The sequence below is a fragment of the Colius striatus genome, chromosome Z (assembly GCF_028858725.1).
Source record: "Colius striatus isolate bColStr4 chromosome Z, bColStr4.1.hap1, whole genome shotgun sequence".
Lineage (NCBI taxonomy): Eukaryota > Metazoa > Chordata > Aves > Coliiformes > Coliidae > Colius > Colius striatus.
The window spans coordinates 86394141-86418635 of NC_084790.1; the positions used below are offsets into that span (position 1 = coordinate 86394141).

At 41.9% G+C, this 24495-nt stretch overlaps 1 protein-coding gene across 1 annotated transcript in view; it reads left to right on the plus strand.

The window, feature by feature from the left end:
• Positions 1 to 24495, plus strand: part of DCC (DCC netrin 1 receptor) — a 550939-nt gene that overhangs the window by 45360 nt on the left and 481084 nt on the right. The window lies entirely within an intron of this gene.

The following is a 24495-nucleotide window of genomic DNA, read 5'->3' on the forward strand; positions in this document are numbered from 1 at the left end:
TTGGACTAGATGATCTTTCAAAGTCCCTTCCAGCCCTTAAGATTCTGTGATTTGAAGAAACTGATTTTCCTCTTGCAAATGTTCCTTTTATGCATATAAATCTCCATTTACTCTATATGCACCTAAGGACAATATAGTAAAATCATTAATTTCTCCCATCCTTGATGCTCATATAGATTTGTGAGTGTTGCAATTAAACTCTCCAAAACAAAGATTCTTTTGTGCTACTAAGGGAACTCATCCCTTTGTAGTGTCTGTTTCGCCTGTGGGCAATGACTCAGCCATCAGAAACCTTCTCCCATCTGTACCTCTACTGGGACTTGCACCTCCGAGGCTTCTTTGTGGGCTGTTGGAGGCAGATATGACCTAAAACACTCCCAGTGTTTAGCTCCCAAGAGTTTAGGAACTCTTGTTCCTGTGCTCTTTGGTTTGTGGAAGCAGCGGAGGGCATGATGGTGCTGCCAGAGGAGGAGCTTTACATCATTCACCTTTGTCTTGAAAACTGCTCTGAGAAGAGCTGCACTGATGGACCAAGACATTGGTTTTAAACCCTTTGTAGACTGTCAACGTGCCTTTTTGATTCTGCATTTCAAAGCTCTTGCAAGGACATGTGTTGCTTGAGTGAGATGTGGTTCTGTGCTGTAAAGGCAATGCCAGGAGGACAGATGTCCTGGTTTTGGCCAGGGACTGAAAATGAGGACTGTTCCTCCTGGAGACTGATAGAAATGATGACTGACTGAGTCACAGCCGAGACTCCTGGGCTCTCCTCCAGGCCTTGGGCCTCAGCTTTCAATCATTGTTTGCTTTGGCAGACATTTGCCATGTGGCCTGATCCGATCAGTTGTGGTTTGGGAAGACTTTGCTCTTTGAAAACAATATACCTAGTTACACTTCTGAGGTCCTCCCAGTCAGTTGTATGAGAGAACAGAACCAAGAAAGGTAAGGAAGAAAAAAATCCCCCAGGTTGGGTAATAATTTCATGTGAGATAAGGAGAAGCCTGAGCAGATTTGTGGTGTCCCTTGTCTTGTGAATGTCAATCCTCAACTGAGGCTTTAGGGAAACGATTGACTTGTGATTAAAAAGCAATTAAAAACAACAAAAAAAAGAGGTTCTTTGCCATTATTCTTTTCACAGCTGTGCTTGCTCATTTGTGATTCAGCTTACCAACACGTGTGCCGCACGAGCAGGGTGTGATTTTAATTAACTAGCTGTTGAGGTCCTTGACTAAAAGGTACTGGCGTAATTAAATGCTATTTTCAATTGTCTGCCCTTGCATCTTGATTTGGAAAAAAATCTTGGAAAAATGTCTTCATTTTCCATACTGGGTATAGCAGCAGTCATGACTTCCCAGACACACGAGTTTCCATGTCCAGTGAGCTGAGGAAATCGCTGGAAATAATCCCTGGAGAGGAATGAGACCTTTGCCACCAGTTTCCTAATCACGGGAGAACTGCAGCCATCTCAAACTGGGTGCACGAGGAAGGTATGTGGAAAGGGGAAATGAGTTGGGGAGGAGCAGAGAGGTGAGGTAGGAAGGGGATGGGTCATTTTCTCAGCGCTGAGAGGGCTTTACACAGCTTGATGGGGTGTCACCACCCAGGGAGAGCCTCTGCTGCTTCCTCCTACCACCACCTCTGCTCCACACCCAGAAACTCCTTAGTAAATTACTGTTTTGACCCCAACCCCATCCTTATCTTCCTGCTTGAAGACCAAGTGAGAAAAACTAAAAGCTTCCACCTAGCAAGTTTATCTCCCAGGTGCTCTGGGGCTGCTGGCAGCAGATATGAGCTGTCCTGAAATGCCCTTTGGACATTGGCACTCATCCAGCAGACAGCCAAATACTGCACTGCCATCAAGTCACCACGGCTGTAGAAAGAATGCCTTACAACTTATAAAACCTTCTCAGTATCTTAAACATTTCTTCCACCCACCCCAAAGTTAGTTACTCATTCAGGTGTGAGCTCCGCTTGGTGATTTATTATTTGTCATTTGATTCCATCTTGATTAAAGCTGTAATATCACTATTTAAAGGAAATCAAACCAGTATTGCAGTTCAGCAATCAATCATGAGTCTCCCTGGGATGTTTTGTTGGCCTCTCTCCCCCACTTCCCATCTTGTTGGAAAAGAACCTTCCACTGGTGCTTGTTTACATACAAAGCATTGATCTGCCGTCTTGCATGTGGCAATAAGGCTTTTCATAAAGCATCACCTAAATATGTATAGGGCTGGTTTGTTGTTTTGGGCTTGTGGGTTTAGGCTTGTGGGTTTAGGCAACAGTGTTTTGCATTTATGTAGCAGTTACCAGCCAAGTACCTTCCAAGTACCTTCCAAGCATAAATATATTCAGCCCTGTGGAAATCTTGGAGGGAGGAGAAGTAAAGGGGAAGACTTGTCTCTCATGGTTTGTATGGGATACAGAGAAGCCTGAGTTTTGACTAGCCAGAAGGCACTGAAAATATCTACATTATACTAGAATGAATATATATTCTTCATATATTAACATATATTATATATACCATACCATACCATACCATACCATACCATACCATACCATATATATTTTATACAATACTTAGTCCTGTAAATTTATACTCTGAGATATTCAAACAGGAACCCATAAAGACCTGGGCACAAAAACTGGAACTTTGCTTCCCTTCATGCAGAAAAGCTCCAGAGCAAGGCCTATGGAGGATGAACAAAGGCTTAATTTATTCACTGCTGTTCAAAAAAGTTGAAACCCACGGTCTGGACACCTTGCAGTGTGTTTTGAAAGCAGGCTGCAGTGTGTTTTGGGGTGGTTTGCATGGAGCTTGGAGAGGCCAGACACACTTTTCCCTACACTGACAAAGCTGAACCTCTTTCCAGAACCACCCCTCGTTGTGGTTTTTTTTGAGCTAGAGGCTTGGGGTGAGACGAGAAGCGACTGTTCATCCTGCTCTGGAAGGTGTGAAAACCTATTTTCAGCCCTCTGTTTTGTTTTGTTTCATCTAGTGATTTGTGCACAGGGTCTAGAGTCAGATGTTGAAACATGATGTTGAATCTTCCCTGTCCAAATAAGTGCCTTAACCTCAAGAGCTTTTCTTCCTTCTTTCCACTGTCTAAACCTGGATTTTTACCAGTAAAGCTGAAGGTTTGTAGTGCTGTGAGACTGTAATGCTGAAACTGCTCAGTCTGTGGGGTACTACAGGATAGGGCAACCTTTTAGAGCCAAACCTGAGTGCTTCACAACAGAAGATGTTTTCTGAGCTGCTGTACAAAAGAGAAATTTCTCTAGTTAGGTCTTGAGAAAAATGCCAGTTTTTAAAGGCAAGAGTCTGGGAGTCTTACCTTCAGAATAGAGTATTGGGCTGCTGGTGGGATATGGGTGTCCTGCCACATCCCTGAGATCATGAGAGCTGGTTTGTTTCCCACTTGGTTCAGCATTGTCTCTCCACCTGATTCACAGAGCTTCCCACTCCTCTGTCTCCCCATGTGTTGCATTTCTGGGGTTGTATTTTCAGGCACCTTGCTCTCTCCTTGCAATAGAAAGAGATGTTTGTCCCTAGCACAAATGCTCCAGAGTTGCATTTTCAGTTCTTCAGAGCTACATAGCATTAGAGTCATAGAATCATAGAATCATAGAATGGTAGGGGTTGGAATGGACCTTTAGAGATCATCCAGTCCAACCCCCCTGCAGAAGAAGGTCCCACCTAAATCAGGTCACACAGGAACATGTCCAGGTGGGTTTTAAAGACTTCCAAGGAAGGAGCCTCCACACCCTCCCTGGGCAGCCTGGGCCAGGGCTCCCTCACCTCAACAGTGAAAGAGTTTTTTCTTATATTTAAGTGCAACTTTTTGTGTTGAAGTTCATCCCATCACCCCTTGTCCTGTTCCTAGCTACTATAGAAAAAAGGGATGTCCCAACCTCCTGACACCCACCCTTTAGATATTCATAAATGTTAATAAGATCCCCCCTCAGTCTCCTCTTCTCCAGACGAAACAGCCCCAGGTCCTGCAGCCTTTCCTCGTATGAAAGATGCTCCAGTGCCCTGAGCATCTTGGTGTCCCTGCACTGGCCTCTCTGCAGCAGTTCCCTGTCCCTCTGCAGCTGGGGAGCCCACAACTGGACACAGGACTCCAGATGAGGCATCAGCAGATATGGCAGAGCAGAGGGGGAGCAGAACCTCCCTGGCCCTGCTGCCCACACTCTTCTTGATGCCCCCAGGCTGCCATTGGCTTCTTGCCCACGAGGGCACGTTGCTGGCTCATATTTAGTTTATTATCAATCAGGACTCCCAGGTCTGTCTCTGCAGAGCTGCTCTCCAGCAGTTTGGCCCCCAGTCTGGCCTGGGGCAGGGGGTTGTTCCTTCCCAGATGCAGGACTCTGCCCTTGTCCTTGTTGAACCTCAGCAGGTTCCTCTGTGCCCAGCTCTCAGCCTGCCCAGCTCTCACTGACTGGCAGCACAGCCTCTGGTGCATCAGCCAGTGCTCCCAGTTTGGTGCCAGCAGGGAACTTGCTGAGGGTCCCAGTGTCCCCTCATCTAGGTGGTTGATGAAGATGTTGACCAAGACTGGCCCCAGAATCCATCCCTGTGGAACTCCACTGGCCACAGGCCTCCAACTCCACTCTGTGCCATTGATCACCCCCCTCTGGGCTCTGTCATTCAGCAGCTCTCCATCCACCTCACCTCCACTCATCCCAGCCACACTGCCTGAGCTTTCTGATGAGGATTAGCTACATTAATGCACCCATCTTGAATTACAGTCTTAGCAAATGCAGGGGGACAGTGTCATTTAGGTAATGGACAGAAAAGAACAAGTGACCTGACCTGTATTACCAATTTTTTAATTACATCCTCTGTGTGTGTGTAATAAAGAGGGCTTGACTCCCTGGTATTTTGTTCCCTTGCCTATGGGATAATGGCTCTTCTGTACAGGAGAAGAGGCAAGCCTGCAGTAGCTTACAAAGATGAGTGTGTTGCAAAGAGAGGTCTTTTTATGTTGTAAATACCAACAGTGATTTTGCTGGGAAGGTTGGAAACGTGATGGCTGCAGTACTCCTTGTGTACAGCAAGGCTGCTGCAGGGTGATGTTTTGTTGTTGGGACCTGCAGCGTGGGGAATCCATCCCTTTCCTTGACAATACATAACTTGCTGGGATCTGAAGCAAGGCTGGGAAGACCCAGAAAAGAGACCCTAGACTTTTGGGGCACATTTACAGGAGCCTCAAAGGGATGTAGGAGAGGAAAAAGCATTTTCTGTGGGGCCAGGCACTGCATTTTTTAGGTATGCAGTGTTTCTTTCTGCTGCTTTTTTTATAGTGCTTTGTGGCTGGGATTTTTTTTCCCCCCATTTTTCCCTTGAGACAGCTGTGTCTGCTTGCTGCCTGACACCTTTAACCATTTCAGACCTTTCTTTTCTCTGCTTCTTTCTCCTCAGCATTTTATAGTATCCTTTCTTTCTTCTGTCACTTACTGTCCCATGAGAATCTTAGGACCCCCTGTTAGTTTCTTTCAGCAAAGAAAGCTTTTTGACAGCTAGTCTGAGTCCTAGTCAATGGTGTGATATTAAAAAAGAAGCGATAATAGGTCGTTTTCTCCCATTTTCAGATCATTTTCCTTCCTTTTTTCTCTTCACCCTTTCATTTAAAGATGTTCATCTCCTGCTGAAGTCCCCCCACTGTGATAAGCTCAGGTTGTCATATGGGTAACTGCTTATCTTCAGCCAGCCAGTTGGTGCAATAAGCCTTGACACCACTTCTTCTGCTCTCTCCTATTCATTTAAGGGGTGAGAGACAAAGAAAGATCAGTTTTAATTTTTTTTAATTACAAAATAAATAATTACAGAAGTATTTCTGCTAAAACTAGTGGCTTTGAGAAATGGATCTTTCCCTTCATAGGGATTCTTTAGCTTGGATGAGACTGAGTGACCTCGTGAATGTTTACAAATATGTAAAGGGTGGGTGTAAGGAGGATGGAGCCAGGCTGTGCTCAGTGATGGCCAGTGACAGGACAAGGGGCAACGGGCACAAGCTGGAACACAAGAGGTTCCAAAGAAACACGAGGAAAAGCTTCTTCCCTGTTGAGGTGAGGGAGCACTGGCAGGGGCTGCCCAGAGGGGCTGTGGAGTCTCCTTCTCTGGAGACATTCCAACCCAGCTGGATGAGTCCCTGTGTGCCCTGCTCTAGGTGGTGCTGCTCTGGCAGGGGGGTTGCACTGGATCAGCTTTCGAGGTCCCTTCCAACCCTTAACATTCTGTGATTCTTTGTAAATAAGCAGTTTGGTAGTAGCTGCAGGTTTGGGTCTTTTTCCCATTCACAATTATCATAAATTTGAAGTATTGCTTTGGAATTTCCAGCTCTACAAAAGTCACGTCTGTTTTAGGGTTCATGACAAATGGAGAGCAAGCATTTCTGAAGATGGGAAGCATGAGATCATTGAAACTAGTCATGGCCACATAGTACTGTATTGCTGCCTTCTTTCTTTGCAAGCCAGATAACACTGGGGAGCTTAAGTTAGAGGTGTTCCTTATGAAACCTCTGAAGATGTGTATCTCCTTGCTTCCAGGCATTCAGAATGCTTCTCATCTCAGATTGCTTGTGCACAGCTCAAACTCTGCCTTACCTGCTGTTTAAAGATCACAGCTTCCTCTTGGTGGTCATCAGAGAGAAAACCCAAGGACTGACACGTTTTGTAGTTGGCAACATATTAAAATGCAAACCTCTTACTGTGTCTGACTGTGGGGTTTTTGCTGCAGTTTTCTCGAGCAACTTTTAAAGGTGATTATCCAAACAATTTGGATTTCAAGTTTGTTATCAGTAAGTATGGAAATCTCCTCTGCCTACATGTCTGAAATGCTTGAACATACTCAGACTGGACAGAAAATCTTGCAAAATTGAATTTTCGGCTGATATCCCCCTCATGCTGCTTCCAGTGCTGCGCAGATATCAGAAAGAGAATCTTGCTCCTGCTGTTTCACTGTTTGCAGATCTTGCTTCAGAAAGATGGGGAAGGAAGCTATGTTTTTACTTCAGCACTGAGACAGACAATGGTGGCAGAGTCTGATGTTTTTTAAACTGATTAATCCTGCCTTATTTGAGACTGAAATTAAACAAAGCATTCCTGGGGGTTTTAGTTACAGGGGGTGCTGGAGGAAAATAAATACTTAGGATTCCAGTGGGCGATCTGCAGGGGAGATAAAGTCCTCAATTAAATTTAGCAAGCAAGATTATTCTTTCCATGAGAATTATTTTACTCCTTCAGGAAATATTTACTCTCTGTGTTTAGTTTATCATATTATGCAAGATGATTAACTGAAATTGGAGTTTGTTTCCTATAGAGTTAAGAGCCTGAGTCCTACAGGAAAATATCTAGAAATGCAAAGATAACATTAAAATGGATTCGTTAAAGGAGTGTGAGAAATATTCCTGTAAAGACAACAGAACTAGAGTAAAATGGGATTTCACTGCTATCTTGAATTGGAATTTCTGTGTTGCTTGAGCTGTTTTCTCCCAAGGCAGCCTGAAGCAGTCAGAACCACAGCAACAGAGGGCACGAGAAGATCTGACTGGTGTGCACGCCTGTGTGATATTTCTTTTGCTGCGTCTGATTTGCAGTTTCTTGTGAATGTTAAATATTGGTGGCTGTGGGAGCTGTGTTGGTCAGGCTTTCCTCTCCATTTGAAGGCTGAAAACAGAAGGCAGCCAAGTGCCCTGCTGCGTGGAGTTGAAAGTGTTCTGACAACTTTAATCTATAAAAATTAGATGACAACAGAAACGAAGCTGTGGTATCCTCTGCTAATGTCTCATTTAGTTTTCAAGACACGGCATCCTGGAGTTTGTAAAGCCCTCAAAGTGAGTTTTATCTTTGTTGGTCTTGTATTAGTGAAGTAAAAAAACTTCACTCATTTTGATCACTAAAATGTAAAAAAGCCAGGATGGCATTTATATCTCTACCATGAAACCATTTGGGGTGACACCATGCAAGCTACAGTTAGGTACAATTAAAAACTATCCAACAGGTTCAAGCAGTATGGTTGTGTCAGCAATATGCCTTGGTCAGACTTACTAAAAGTTACAAATGCATTTGATTTCACTCTCTTCATTTGAGTTGACTTTCCATTCTGTAGCTCTTTGCCCAGATGAGTCTACATTGTCAAGAGGCTAAAGGACTCTTTGGAGCAGAGTCTGGACAGCCCGCTGAGGTTGAAGTTGATGCTTTCACTGTCACCAAAGTCCTTTCCTTTGTTTTAGAGCATAAGACCCTTAAACGTTGAAGCCATTCGTTTTATGATTTTGTTGTGCAAAAAGACGTGTAGCTTGGTGATTGAAAGCTCCTGTCATGCAATCATCTTGTCATAGAAGATGATTCCTCAAAGATGGGCAGAAGAATGAGATCTTGTGAAGGTCCTTCCTAACAGGCTACCAGGACTATTCTTTCTGCAGTAACAGTTTGGTTCCATGCCTTAAGCGAGTAGTTTTGGAGCTTGGTATAAGCCATGCTGTAAATCAAATATTTTATAGCACTGAGTGGAAGCACAGCACTACACATCTTTTTCTTACAAAATGGTACTGGTTGGAGTTCAGTCCACAGTGTCTTGGATCTAATTATAACATGTTTTGAATTATGAACTAATGTGTTTGGATAGTTGCATAGAAGCTAGAAATTAGAAAAAAACTAGTTCTGGATTCAGTCTCTCCCCTTAATTGTGTACCTCAGCTATTTTTCATCTTCTTCTTGCATTGTAGCTCCGTCCTGAACATTAATGTTTAGCAGGTTACATTCATTTTGTCTTAGAAAATACTGAGCTGTAGAAAGAATGAGCAGGAACTGTGTGGCCCAACAAACACTGTGCTGAAATGTTACATATTTGTCATTGAGCTTTTTTTTTTTTTCTAGTGGTTTTGGATAAACTGTAGCCTGGCACACCAGCTTTGGGCTCTGCTAATTTAACCACTATTTATCAAACTCATTTATTTCAGAAATTCAGCTCGCAAAATCTTATCGGTTAATGATGAACCCCCTAGTTGTGTATTGACTCTTTCAAGAGACCAGCAATCACACTGGCTTTCCAATAGATCCATAGTTATGCTTCTTGTCTTGGTGACATGTTAAATGGTCCTTACATTGAAATACCTGATAGTTTTGCCTGGTGCCATGGAGCAGCAGTTACACAGGCAGCAGGAGTGTTCCCGTACCAGAAATGAAGTGCAATACCAAGCATCAAATTGATTTTAAATGGTACCGTAGTTTGTTGCTTCTGCATGAAATTTTAATGGTAAACAAGCTGTAAACAATTCTGTCCCCTGATATTTCTGAGGGAAATCTCTTTCTGAGTTTTATTGATTCTTTGTAGTAGAATGGTGCATTAAAATAATTAATAACAACGCTCTGGTAATTTCTCTGTAGTGGAATGTATAATGACTATCATCTCATTCTGGGAGTGTATTAAGGAAGTTGATTTTAAAGACATTATTAAACACTTAGGAAGTGTCTTACCAAAGAAGCAATGTATCTCTCATTCCATGCATGCAGGCAGCATATGTGTGTCGAATTTGCAGGGAGCATTTGGGAAGACACGGGCAAGTTCTCAATCTGCAAGAGCTGAAGCCATTGCAGATGTTGTAGAAACTGTTGGGGATGCTATCGCTGCAGCTGCTCACTCTGAAATGGAATGTGAAGGTTGGGAACCAATTTACCTTTCTGGTGACTGCAGTTTCCAAAAGCTTACCTCCACTGACCTAGATTCTTGCCTCTGCCTTGTGAGTGCTCATAGTGAAAATGGAAGGGAGAGTAAGCCCTTACTAGCTCTTTAGTCCTCCATAAATTCGAATTCAGGGGAGCAACAATGTGGGTGAAACAGAGCCCTTGTTCTCATTTTCCCTTTACTTTGCATTTCACACTGCAAAGCACTTACTCCAACTCAGCATAGGTTTTTTTCTGCAGGCATCTTTTTGCTTTCTGCTGTAAAGCAAACATCTCTTCTAAGAAATGTCAGCGATAATTGGAGGCTAAAGGATAGGTAAGGCTGCCCACAGCATTACTTGGCTTCAGTTGGCATTTTAGGGATCTGAAAACTTTACTGCATTTCCCAATTTGGAACTGATCGAAGACAAGAGTCCAAACCCATAATTATCTGCTTCCTATACAGCTGAATTTAGTGATTACTACGAGTGACTGGATAAAATGGAGGTGACTGTTGGGATCAAAGTCAGGGAAATCACTTTCCTCTTCATTGTGCTGTGAATTTAAACTGTTGGCACTTCAGCTTCCCCAATGTAACACAGCACTAATATTTTCCTAACAGCACTGATTTAAACCACAAAAATATCCTCCAAGATGCTACCCAGGACATGGCTGCACTGGTATTCTGCAGAAATAGCTGAGTCTGGTACAGATGTGGTCTAAGCATGGCTTTCACAGTTTGGGATTTCTCAACAGGAATGACTGCATTTCTGCTTAATATGTTATGACATGAAGGCTAATTAGATACAGTGTGCATTATCAATTAGTGAATAGTTAGGAAAGATCAACTGAAGGAGCATGATCTTTTCTAGGGACACCTGTGAAAGGTCATGCTCACATGGGGAGAAGCCTGCATACTGTAATCTAGTATTAATCCCTTTGCCCTAGAGTATAAATAAATAATGTATGTCACTGATCCACTTAGCAACTGCATGTTTTTAATTCATGCATTTTCTTCTGTACAGAATAAACTTGCACATAAACATGCTTCTAATTAAAGTCCTTGGAACTGAAACTTTTCTGTTCTAACTATATCACTGCTGGCTGCAATCCAGCAAGAACATGCATGTGTAAAATTTTCAATAAATAAATACAGAACAGTGTTTACTGACGTTTAGGAACATATAATTTCTGTTCTACAGGTGTTTATGGCAGTGCTGTCTGTGTGTGCTCATGGCCATCACAGAATCATAGAACGGTTTGGCTTGGAAGGGACGTTAAATCTCACCCGGTTCCAGCCCCTTGCCATGGGCAGGGACATCTTCCACTGGCCCAGGTTGCTCCAAGCCCCATCCAACGTGCCCTTGGGCATTGCCAGAGATGGGGCAGCCACAGCCTCTCTGGGCAGCCTGTGCCAGGGCCTCACCACCCTCACAGGGAACAACTTCTTTCTTTAAAGTGCTGTTACTTGTTTTGTTGACTCTTTTGTTGAGACAGGTTTCCTATTTCCCATGATGAATTTCTGCTCAGAGGCAGAGAGGGGGTATAGCATTGAGTCTGTCATTGGTTTGGTCTGGGGGGTGAATATTTTTTAGGTACCAATCCTTTTCCTCCTAATTCAGGCAAAGTTCTTGGGCCTGGGTTTCCCCAGTTCCCCTGAAACACTTTGACTACAATGGTATCTTAGAGATTTCACAGAGGCTTTCTTTCCTTTAGAGCCTATCTTTGACAGATTATGTTTTATTTTGATTTTTTTCTCCTGAAGCAAAGTGGATTTTTTTTTTTTTAAATAGAAAACTGTTTCTGAGATAATAAAATCCTTTCTTACCCAGTTTCCCCAAGGCTTCTGGGGAGTATCAATAATGGTCATATCAGCTTGCGCCTGCAAAGTAACTATTACAGCCTGTATCTGAAATTAATTACAGGCCCAGAAAGGTAGCACTGATATTTTACAGAGAAAAAAATGTACCTTTAAAGCAATAGAAGCTGTATGGAGAGCTATGTGAAAATCAGGTTCTTCAGGAAAAATCACATTGGCTGCAGCAGAATTCACAACATCTGTACGGTTTCCAAGTCAATTTAGTTTTTTAGCAGTAATTCTTTCAAACATCTTCTTTTTTTTATTTTCCCCCCTTCCCTTAGCACCATTTCAACTCATACACCACCTTCTTCATAAATTGCTAGGCGCAGCAATAGTTTCTAAAATCCGAAATGTGGAAGAGTTGAAGAATCTCCGGGAGTGAATTATAAAACCAGACAGATTTAGGTTTAACAGGAAATCTCATGGAAATAAATCTAGTCCAGCAAGTCGGTGCTTTTCTGGATTTAGAATATTTCAACACTATAAAACTTTCAGAACTCCAGGGCCCTGGGAATAGGGGATGAATTCACTGCAACAACTCTGTTGCCTTTTTTTTTTTCTGTCATGGTTCACAGTGTTTAAAGATACAAACTGATAGTCAGTCATCTTGTCCTTTGCTGTCAAGAGGTAGGCTAAAGATTTTTCTTTTGTGATGCAGGTTGTAATAGAGTAGACAATACATCACTGAAGAGCCACAATTTACTGACAGTATACCCTCCCCTATTTGAACAGTTTTACTGGCAAATATGCCACCTTTTCAATGAGTAAATCAAGGCAAATCTCTCCGTGCTAGTAATAGGCTGCCTTTGGTAATAATAGTAGCTACCTGTGCTCATGCACTACACACTATGCTGTCTCTGCCTCTCTTTCCCATTATTTCTGTTATCCAGCATCAGAATTTGTCATCAACATAACCATGTTTTAAGCTGGTGATACCCATACTGATTCTGCATATTGATGAGCTTTTCTCTTTTGTTTCTTCTTCCTATTTACATGGATTTCAGGGGAGAAGAAAGACACTGCTATTAAAAATTAGGAAATTGCAGTTCTCCACATGGCTATTTCTGTAGTAATACAGGCTGAGGTTGCTGTATTGGACTTGTGCCAATGGTGAGAGTTAGATCTGTAGGCTCAGATAATTCCTGTTAACTTCCTTGCTGTACCTGAACCTCCTCTTCCTCAGTCCTAGATCTTTTTTTTCCCCCCTATTTTTAGAGAGTAAGTAGAATTAAACTCATGGCTGGTACTGGAAGAAGAACTCAGGTCTCCCCACTTTCAGCTGCATACAGAGTAAAGCTCCTCCTTGCTTGCTATGCCTCTGTTCAGAAGGGTTCTGCTTTGATTGCTCTGCTGTTGCTCAGTTTCGTAGGAACATTCATTTATTCATCCTGATGCAGAACACTCTGCACCAAGCAGCCTCTGCTCAGTTGTCTTTGGAAGTGGGAGATAATGAGCTAGCATTTCTGCAGACTGAGAGAATTAATTCCAGCATTTCTGGAACATGAATACCATTTACAACTAGCAGGCTATGCCACAAACAATGGGAACTTCCCTAAAAGATGCAAGCAACTAACCAATAATCCAGCCAAATGCTAGTGAACAGTTTTGGCTGTACAGTGCCTGGGAAACCGTGGTGGCTGGGAGCCATGGCTACGTTGGAAGTTGCCGGGAGCATTTGGGAAGACACGGGCAAGTTCTGCAAGAGCTGAAGCCATTGCAAATGTTGTAGAAACTGTTGGGGATGCTATCGCTGCAGCTGCTCACTCTGAAATGGAATGTGAAAGTTGGGAACCAATTTACCTTTCTGGTGACTGCAGTTTCCAGAAGTTTACCTCCACTGACCTAGATTCTTGCCTCTGCCTTGTGAGTGCTCGTAGTGAAAATGGAAGGGAGAGTAAGCCCTTACTAGCTCTTTAGTCCTCCATAAATTCAAGGTGGTTGTTAAGAAAGATGGACAGAAATTTGATCAGATTAAAAAACCCATCTAAGTGACCTGTCTCCTGGAATGAGAAGCAATGGGAAATTGAAGAACAGGCAAGCTTAGAGTGGTCTTGCCTTGGCATGTCCTTCCTCCTTTGGCAGTTGGTGTGTAGTTACAGACAGAGCTAAACGCTGCTTTCAGTCTGACATGTTCAATATCACTGTCAGATCATTCCTCTGTGTTTATCTTGTTTCTTTTTGAACCATTAGGCTCCAAAACATGCTGCAGCTCGGAGTTCCAGAATTTCATTATGCATGGCACATGCAAATTATTCTGTTTATTTACTTCAAAATTCAGTCATGATTCAGAGAGGTCCAGACCTCTCTGCTCTCGTGTTCCTGACATGGTGAACAATTGTTTCCCGTTTAGCTTCCTTGAACTATTGATAGTTGTATAAGTCTCTAGTAGATCACTTTCTGTTTTCCAAGGAGTCCCAGGTTGCTGAGTCCCCCCTGCGAATGAATACCACACCACATCTCACATCATCCCTGTCATCCTGCTCCAGTTTTCTAAATGGCCTGGTTCTCCTTGTCCTCAGTGGTCTCTTTGGAAGCAACATCAGTCATTATAAAGCATCTCAGACTCACTGTCTCTCCTTCTGTTTAATAATCTCTGTTTTTTGAATTTAGGTAAGCATTTCTAAGTGACTTATATTGACCTCAGTGCTCTGTTGGTTTGTTGAACTAAAGGTAAGGTCTTTTATGCAGATGACACTTCATCTTCTGCATGAGAGGAGAAGTGGTCTTTACTGTTGAAGATTTTCTTTCACTTTTGTCTTAGTGTTTGGCTTTTTTTCTTTTCCAGAAGCTTTACGTGTAACGTACTGTGAAAAAAAAACCCAACCAAAATCCACAAAAGACTTCTTGTCTCAACATAGTTATTAAGTTAACTTTCGGGAAAGAGTTTTGAATCAGAGCTTTAAATTTTCCATGGGTGGACAGTTTGGAGAGAGCAGTACTGCAAAAATGTTGTTTGCAAAGACATGTTTAGTTTCTGTTTTCAGGAAGCGAAATTTGTCTGTGCCAAATAAAGCCAGTGTGTTTACTTTGCTGTATCAGGATAAGATCTCTGTGAAAACAAACAACCTTTGAAACACATCCACTTACGAGCTACAGAAACAGGTATAGAGTATCTACCAATGTACACCCCATGCTAATTTCCATCAGTTACACCTCTGCACCAATTCCCAAGTCTCCTTTTCTTCCCTCACAGAGAGACGTTAACACAAATGAAGGAACAGGTGAACACCACTTACAACCACAGAGGTGCAAAAGCACCAAGATCTGTCTGTCATTACTGGTGAAGGTGATCCATGGCAAATGCAAATGGCTAGTCCAATGTTGGCCAGGAAATTTCTAGTAGAATCTAAATAGTGTGCAAGTCTCTTGACCTGCAGAGCCAAGCCTGAATTAAAAGATGATCCCTATTCTCCTTAGACAATACTGGGTATTTTTAAAACGACAAGGGAACAAAGGGAGAGAAAAATGGCAGCCCTTGAAGCAGCACGGAGAGTTCTTTGGCAAGGTAACATGAGAGACTGGGGTTTACAGCTGTGTGTCTCTCAAGGATAGCTGTACTTTCTGATTTGCTGCGTAACATGCATTATCATTTCAAAGGCTTTATTTAGTGTTTGCTGTTGGAACTAAACCCTCACGAAACCCTTTAGTGCCATCCATAGTGTGCACTCCAGAGAGGAAAGCAGGAAAGTGTTGGTTACTCATCTTTTAGAGCACAGGCTCTGTATTCTCCAAGGTTGGTGCAGACAATCAATTACAACTTACTCAAGTAATTATTGGTGCAAAAATAAGGCAGCAATTCTACTTCAGAGTTAATTTGTGGGAGGAACAATGAAACAAGGCTGCTGAACAAGGAACGAAAGCCTTGGCTCCACACGGAAGGGGGTGGGTTTTTATGAAGGGAGGGGAAATAACCAGGATATTTCCTGCTGCTCTGTTCTAGTAAATGGTTCTGCTACATCTAAGGAAATTAATGGTGGGCATTACTTTAGAAACTTCCATCACAAGGATTGAACGTGAACCTCTTCAGAGATATAGCAGCTGTTAAGGAAAGCAGTCAACCTTATAATAATCAACAAGGTGATTGGAAAACAGTTGCTATGTAAGTGCTGGGCTAAGTTTGTGCTCTATGACTGCAGCTCTACTCAATTCCCAGTTTAACGGTCCTCTCAGGCTCTAAATTTATATCCCTGAAAAGTGTGTATCATGCCAAAAAGCCAGGCTGCTACCATTTTAAGCCAGGAGACGGTCTGAAATAAACCCTCCCACATTTATAAACAAATTAAACCTAACATTGGGGAAAAAAAACACTACAGTTAGACAGGTGGAGAATCAGGTTAACTGTATGAATCCTTGACATTCTTCCAGTTCTACTGAATCAGTAGGGTAATGTTGAGATATATAAACACTCAAAGCTAGTTTAAAGAAAAGCTGCAGCATAATGGGCCTGAGTGACTGCTAATTCAGGCATTTTGTTACTGGTTCTGACAGGTTTATTTTGTGACTCTCTGGATAAATCAGTTATGATGGGATCAGTCTCATCTAACTTGGCTTTGACTAGGTGGCTGATAGTCTAAGCCACAGCGAGCAATACAAATACCATGAAAAGCTGATTAATCCTACCCAGAAGAAGATGGGGAACTTGCCATATGGAAGTGCTTATCTGTTAAAGGCAATGCACATAGCTCACTTAGACTAAATGTTCAACTTTTGAAGACTCCCTTTTGCCCTTGGTGCAGTGTTTACACACATCTCATGCTCTGAAGCACGATTCTGCTCTCCACACTTTTATATATAAAAACTGGTTTGTGCTCTAAGCACAGGAGCTCTTTGTTCTCAGTGTGGGTCCAAGAAGATGCTCTGCATCTGCTCTTCATGGCATAGGGGAAAACAGTGTCTTGTGTTCTCAGGATACATCATCAGAACAGGAGTGCCAGTGGCAGCCATACATACTAAAACAACAAAGAGCTCAACCCTCATTAATGATGGAGGGTTAGCCTGCGAAAAAGAAGAGTTAAATGAGGTTTTATAGGAACAGGAAAAGTCTGAAGCTTCACAGAAATGAGAAACAGCAAACAAACATATTTGATCAGGAATTACTGCAAATGTTCTTACTGTGAGAAGTCATTAAGGAGTTATCTTGGGAGAAGTTTCAGCCGTGAGTTTTGTTACAGGTTTTTTTGCATAACTTCAGCTTTTAAAATCTTCTTAGGTACAGATGTCATTGATTCCTTTGAGAGACTGCAATTTAGGTTTGTGCTGCTGTTCTTTTCTGCAAAATAAGTGTAATAATATTTCACTTATCATGGGGTTATTCTGGCATGTCAAGAATAAATATGAGCATAAATTGAAACAGAAAAGAAGATAGCTGTGTCTTAACAACATATTTTGAGTTGTTCTGAAGAGCTGATGAACCTTTTTGAGATGCAGTCTTGAAAGACAGAAACTGAAATTATTCGCACACAAAAGCTGTTTTCCCCAAGATAAGATAGGTCCTTTGAATGTCCCTTCAACATCCAGGAATAGCTGCAGTCCCTGAAGATACTGAAATAATCTTTATTTATGCTGTGCCCCTCTAGTCAGGATGCTTTCGTCCTCAGAAGTGGCAGGGCAGAGACAGAACGCTAGCAATTATTTTCAATTAAAAATATATGTAGTGAGTGGCATCCACTATAAACACAGCCTTGCAGTCCTACTGAGTGCCAGACTGCTGGGGGACTCAGGCTTGAATTAAAATTCTGCTCAGTGGCTCTGATTAAATGGCAGAATCCTGCTGCGAGGTGAATATTGAGAATTATTTTCGTTTGAGAAATGAGAAAAATTCAACCATGAGAAGGTCACTCAGGGTGATCCAGGGTCACTCCGGAAAGCTGAAGAGGGAACCTACCCTTCCAAGGCCAGACCCTGGTACTGTAATCAGGAGAAACATATAGTTATGAAATTTCTTAGTGTGTGGTTGTGAAAACCCTTTCAGTGATGAATGGAAGTAAAACACTTTCGTCCTTCTCTGCTTATTGCATCAGCTTTACATTTTCCTGTTTCTGATTTTCACCGCAGCTATCTAGGAGATGGCTTCATTACAGAGAAATACAGGCTCAAAGCTTTTATTCTGCAGTGTTTTCAAGTCATGAAAATGGGATATAGTAGGTGGGAGAAATGGTGGAAATACGTTTAAGACATCTAAGCTATGTTGTAGGATTAGCACAACATAATGCCATTACATCCATATCAGCGAAACCCCATTTGAAATCATCTGAGAAGCAACAGGATAGCTCTTTAGAAACTATAGCTTGTTTTATTAATTTATCACAAAATAAACCACTGCATCTTTCCCCAGTCTGAAACATTTTACATTTAATTGAAAAGCTGCTGCCTTATTTCCCTAATGCCTTGCTGTGGCTTGACGAAGAAAAGCCTCCAAAAATAGATGGTTAATGAATGATGTTTTTCAATGCTATCCAACTAATACTGATTGTATTTTCATGTGATAGAAAAAAAAATAATTAAACAGCTTCTAATGAAGAGAAATATCCTGGGAAATGGCTCTCCAGGGCTTGCTTATAACACAGACTTAGCTTTCAGCAGGAGGCCAGACTTTGTCTCGGCAGGGACGTGGCGATGAGTGGCAGCTGGTTTTGTGTTTGGCTGCATTCACTGATTGCTCTCTGGACACAATTTCTCCTGTCACTTCACGAGCAAGTACACCATCAGGTAGCCATCAGACTTTTACAGCCTCCTGATTCATCTCTTTTGAAAAAAAAAAAGACCATTAAAAAAAAAGGGCACCAGTGAGCAAAAGTATATTGTGTATCAGGAGGAATGTCACCTCAGTGCCTGGCAGGAGCCAGCCTGCAGGAACACAGCATGTCCTTTTTTTAATATCATCTCCTTTGCTGTGCTACTTTGCATGTCTAAGTGGAGCAATATTTCATGCAGTGCTCATGTCAGCTGCGGAGGTGGTGACCAAAAGCTGGCTGTTATTTTTAGTGGTGGTGTCCATTCCATACACAGCTAACGTGAGCTCTCTACAGTAGGGATTTTCTTATAGATAGATAGAGTATATATGTAAAACTGTAAAAAATGAGGAATAAATAGGAAAGATGAGCTTTGCTTTGACAAAATTACCACACCCCTGTTGTTGCTGGGGCCTGGTTTGAGGGCAGTCGTGTAGGCCAGAGCTCTCTGTGCTTTCCCGCAGTGCAGCCTTTACAAAAGGCACAGAGGAAAAGCACATCAAGACAGAGGCAAGTGCTCTACTGGCACATACCAAACTGCCTCAAAATCAGTTAAACCTAGCCAGACAGGTGTCTGAAAGTAGTTAGTGTGCTTCATCTTGGACATTTAATGCCACCCTCAATGCAGGGCATCCACAACATCTCTGCAGGGGAATGTTGCAGAAAGGTAACTGTGCCACCTCAGCGCCTGGTTATAGGGAGCTGTGGGGACAGACCTGGCATGTCCTGAGGTCTACAGCCCCACAGAGGGTGGAGGAAACATTTACCCCCAGAGGGGCAGGTCAGGAGCAGCCAAGGATGGAGCTGAGCTGGCCTAGACCCATGGGACCAACTTGAATTCCATGTGTCAACTGAAATGGATCTGGAGGGGGGAGTGTGGAATGAAGCCCAGATGAAGCTGCTTGGGGCAATTACTCTCCTTGGTGCCCTGAGGGCCCTCACCTCATACTGTTTGAAATCCCCATTCTCTCACCTGTCAGTTGTTAATGAGCTAGAGCTCCTTAATGAGCTCTCAGCCTGAGGTGGCAGACTTTGGGGAAGGACTGATGGCATCACAAGTGCTCTATGGCATGTGCAGGGAAGAGGCTGGTAACTGAGCCCTAGTGCTGCTTGTGAAAATACGAGGTAAAGAAAAATAGCAGTTGCTTTTATTTCAGAAGTACTTTTGTTTTATCTTGCTGTGATAGTTGTGAAGCAGTGGGGCCTCCCTGTAGTGGTTCTGTTTAGTTAAGTGTGGGTGAGTTAGGGATGGGCTTGCAGCTTAAATTGCTGAAAAGTCAGAACCTGAACAAGGCAAACATGCCTGAATGTTGTGTGGAAGGACACACATTGAGATGCATGCCTTTAAAATAATCACTGCATGTCTGTTCTGGCCGTGCTGTGACAATGGGGAATTAAGCATTCAGGTTTAGATGGCTTCTGAAAGAGAGCCGAAATTTGCTGGGGAGAGAAACCTTGTTGGGTAAAAATTGAGTAAAGGGCTTTTTCAGTTTGCTGGAGACCCCTCATTGCAGAGCAATCCCCTCAGTCTGTTGGTAGGATGATATTTGTTTTGGAGGTAACTTGCCTGAGCCTGGTGTCTGGCCTTAGTGAGTTTTGGCTGCCCAATCTTTTCCACGTTGCTGATTTTAGCATCAAGGGGGTAATGTTAAGGTGTCCAAGGAGGGTTAAGCAAATGACGTCTAATATGAAGTGCTCTTTCTTTCCTTAAAAAAGAGGGGAAAAAAAAGGAAGTAGTGTTACTGGGTAGGTAGTACCAGGTGACAGGTTGATGGCCACAGCAGCCCCAGGAGGCAAGAACTGGTTGCTTTATCTGTGATGCCTGGTGACATCTTGGTGTTGCTCGTAGAAGGATGTGCTGAGGTAGTGGTGGGTAGTAGGGTGCTGGTGTGTGGTGTCTGTGGTTTCACATGGACTTCTGAGCCTTTGTGGATCTAAACAGTATCCTCTTACTGGTATTGGAGCTGAATGGCTTACAAGTAAAACTTGTATAGAACATGTATCTTGATAGTGCTCTGAAACTTTCTGTTGTTTTGTTGTGTTTTTTTTTTTCCTCATGACTTAATCTAGTCTGAGAAAGAGGGTAAAAAGTGGACATTTTTCCTTCCCATATAGGTCTTCTGCTTCAGGTTTATACCTGTAGAAACTTTGCTAGTGTAATGTGTGGGCTTTACGTAGAAAGTATGATTTGCCTGATCATAGTCTAGAAGCCTAGTCAGATTTTTAGTTGACTTTAAACTAAGTTAATGCCTATATGAAGATGTAGTTTGGCCTTCAGAGCTATAAGTCTAAAGCTGAATGAAGTATAAAGTGTTTTATTTACAGGCAGGAAAAATGTGTAAACTTTTCCTTGAGTTCCGAGTTGGTCACCTGCCTTATGAAATATTGTAAATACTGTTAATCAGCATCTTTAATGTTTTAAAGTGTTGAATGATGTGTTTGTTATCAGTGATTAGTGCAAGATCTTCATCTGATATGGTTTCCATGGGTGGTGGGAAAGAAAAAAGGGGCGAGGGGAGGGGAAGGGACGAGTAGGATAGTGTAGGTTTTGGAAAATGGATGTGGCCTGACACCTCCAGAAATACCAACTTAAAATGTTTTTCATTAGGCCCTGACAAGACAAATGATTTCACAGGAACAGAACTACAGATGAAAGCTGCTTCTGCTTTTAGAAAATGAACATGTAGCATTCTAGAGCCAAAGTGAACATAAATCTCTCCAGAAATGACACCAAGGACCTGCTGATTATTTGCAGTTGCTTGTCAGGTTCCGTTGGATTGTGGGGGGTATTTATGGGCAAGACAATACGGGATACAGTATTTTGATGTTTCACGTGCATAATCCTCATTTACTGCTTGTCACTGTCTTAATCTGAAAAGTAAAGCTGGATAGTGTGGTGTTTAGTCATGCTTCTTAAGTGTGCTTTGTGGACTACTTTGCTCTGTTCTACTTAATGATATGCTGCTAACATTCTACTAAAACCTTAAATACAGCTCTGAAATAAAAGAGGCATTCTAATTTTCCTGTGTTTATAATGCCAATCAATTGGTGCCTTCAAGCAATTATTGACTAATTAAAGACTATCTTCGAGAAGACAGAAAAAAGCATTAGGAACGTGTGTCTGGCATGAAACTGTTTCATAATATTTGCCTAATGCCATACATGGAAGAGCAAACAGAAATTTGCTGAACCTTTTAGCAATGAAATAGAAGCATTGGTGACCAGGCAAGAACAAATCTGCTACCAAAGTGGGAGCCTTTCATGCTTCTTAATCCTTTTAAATGTTATATATGAAATGGCTTTTGGCACCAAGGCTTGCCTGTGGAGCTGGGCAAGAATATACAGCAACTGATGATATGTTCTGTTTCATTTACAGATGGAATCAAAAGTCAATTCTGGAATCTAATGGTGAAGGGGTATTGACATCTAGGGCACATGCAGCAGGATCATTTTAGAAAGAGAGTGAAAGATCATGAGCAAAAATCACCTGATTTCTGTGTGGCTTGTTTGAGTGTGGGCACCAGCCTCAAACACAGAAGTTCATTTCTGATGTCTTTTTATTATTTTTCAGCTTGTGCCTAAGCTCTGTCTTTTACAACAAAAGATTCTCTAAACCTCCCTGACCTCTCAGATAAGCACAGGCTGGCTTCAGACCACCCTTATTTAATTCATTGTTTTTTATTTCAAAACCCTGTGAACTTCACAGCCTTTCAGAGTACAAGGAAAAAAAAGTGCAGTGGTTTTCTTCTGAGCTTATGGATTCAGGTGAACTGTCAAAGCTGGGAGTGAAAGCTAAACAATAAAACCTTTGGATGGTCAAGAACCTTCCAGTAGTTTTCATGACTGCTTAAAACTCTGCTTTGCAAATATTTAGAAGTTGAATCCTCTCAAATGTCTTTATCCAAGGAAACACATTAACACTGCTCAAGCCACCCTGGTTTGTGCTAACATCTTGATGCCCACCTGAAGCCAAGCGTCTGTAGTCCTCAAGAGTATAATTCTTTGTGTGATATGCAGGATAAAGTCCCCACCTTGAAGAGTTTGATCTCTAAATCGACATCAGGGAAAACAGAGAGGAAGAGAATTGATGATTTTGCTTACTGTAACTATGGTAAGTGAAGAATTGAAGATGAATGAGTTGCTCAGTGGCACTCTGGAAAAGCTTGTATCTGAATTTAAATCCTTTTAGCCAGAGGGCAGGGTTTCCTTGTGCAACACCATTTTTTTTTAAATGGGTATTTATTGACTAATTCTGAGTTATTTAAGAATCTCAGTGGAGTAAGTAGAAAGACGTTTAATTCCCTGTCTAGAGATTAAGCCACCAAAGCCTTCACTTCTCTAATAAATTACACATTCATTTTTTTCTTAATCCTTGCTCCAATTAATTAATCCCAGTATCCTGATTAAAACACAGCTCAGTTAATTTATCCCAGTCTAGTTGGAATGTCCCCTGTGCTTTCATCCACACAGGTGGAATCTGGATTGTTTTGCTTGGTTACAGTCACTGAAGTTTGTCTTCTGGAGGTGGTTTGTCTTTGTTGAGGAACTTGTCACAGTTTTAGCATCATTTTAATCTGCTTAATCTGGTGTCTACACCTGTTGTGGTCTCATTTGGAGGTGTCAATTCTTGGAAACTTCTGTTTTTACCTTCACTGCAATTTTCCTGGTTTTACCCAACTCCCTTCTAACTCTGAATATGGATGGTAAAAATCTTCTGGATGAAGACTTGCAACTTTGAGAGTACTTTTTTAATATTAATGATGTTTACAAAAAAGGTTTCTGATCTTTAAACCACATTCAGAAGATGCTGAATAAGTTGCTACACTTCTTTAGATGCTCTGCCAGACTCGTATGAGCAAACAAGCCTCTAGTTCTAGTCTATTCAGTAAGAGGATGCAAATGCTAGCTTAGAATTCTTTGTACTCAAGAGGATGTCTGTCTTTACAGAGCTACAGGCCTTATTGTTCAAGGGTTTGTGTGTAGCTGCATGACTCACTTTTATCCTCTTTCGGAGAAGTTCTAGATAAGTAGAAATGAACACTGGAATAAATCTCTCCCTGGAGGCTACAAGAACAGCTGTATTGACAAGAAAACATAGGAAATATTAGTTTCCACCTTGGTTACATTTAATGTTGGTGGGGCTACTGAATTGTTTTATTAATGTAATGCATACTTGATTGGAGTCCTTAAAAATTCATTAATGGGCTTTTCAGTAAAGGAAATGAAAGCAATGAGGGTGATACATTATTCTTCATAATCAGTAGTCAGTCATTCCCAGACAGTTCACCAATTATTTGCTCATTCTTTTAATGAAAATAATATGCACTAGACAAAAAAAGTAGTGTTACATGCAAGTAGGACTTGTTTTATAGAAAATCTGGGTTTAGAGAAGAAAGAAAATGACAAAACTGATTTCTCTGTCTTTGCAGCATGAGGGGCTTTTGTTTTACTTTAAAACAGTCTTAGCAAATATCAATAGCTATAAAAACATCAGTTTCTGGAAAATGCAACTTAAGTGTCTCAAAAGGCAAATGTCACATACTATTTTCAGGCCCATTCAAGTAAATTGTTTAAATAGCAGCTTTGAGAGAGACGAAGGAAGCAGGAAGGGAAAAAAGGGAAAGAAACAGAAACGTTTGTGTTGGAACCATGGGGTTCCTGGCATCGTGTGGTGTCAAGGTGTGCTTACAGGCTCCTTCCAGCCTATTAAAGCTAAGAGACAATGAAATACAAAAACAGGCTCATATGTTTTTAGCTCTTTCTATAATGTGAAAAAATTGTTGTGTGGCCTGAGCTCTTGTCAGGGACAGTGCTGCTTCTTCTGTCGGCTGCCACTGGGCTCTGGCCTGTTTCAGGCAGGTTCTCCTCCTGTCCTGTAGCTTTCAGAGTAAAAACCATAGTCTCTAACTGTTATTTGAAGATCCCAGAGTGCTCTTTAATAATTGATATGCTCTAGGGCTAGCCCTTTTTATCTCAATTGAGGATCTGCCCATGGACTGTGGTTTGCGTTGAAGTTGATGTTGATGAAAGCCTCCACAGAGCCCACAGAGTGCAATTTTGCCTCATTTGGTATTGCAACAACATGAAGAGCTGTTATTTCAGTCATTTTACTGGAAAACATTCCTTTTATTCTGGTGCACTTATTTGTTAAAATTGTGTGTGGATTTTTAGCTCTGAAGTACAAATGCATAGCAGAGTACAGAGCTGGGATGCTGCAAAGAGATCTTTGGAGACTAGAAA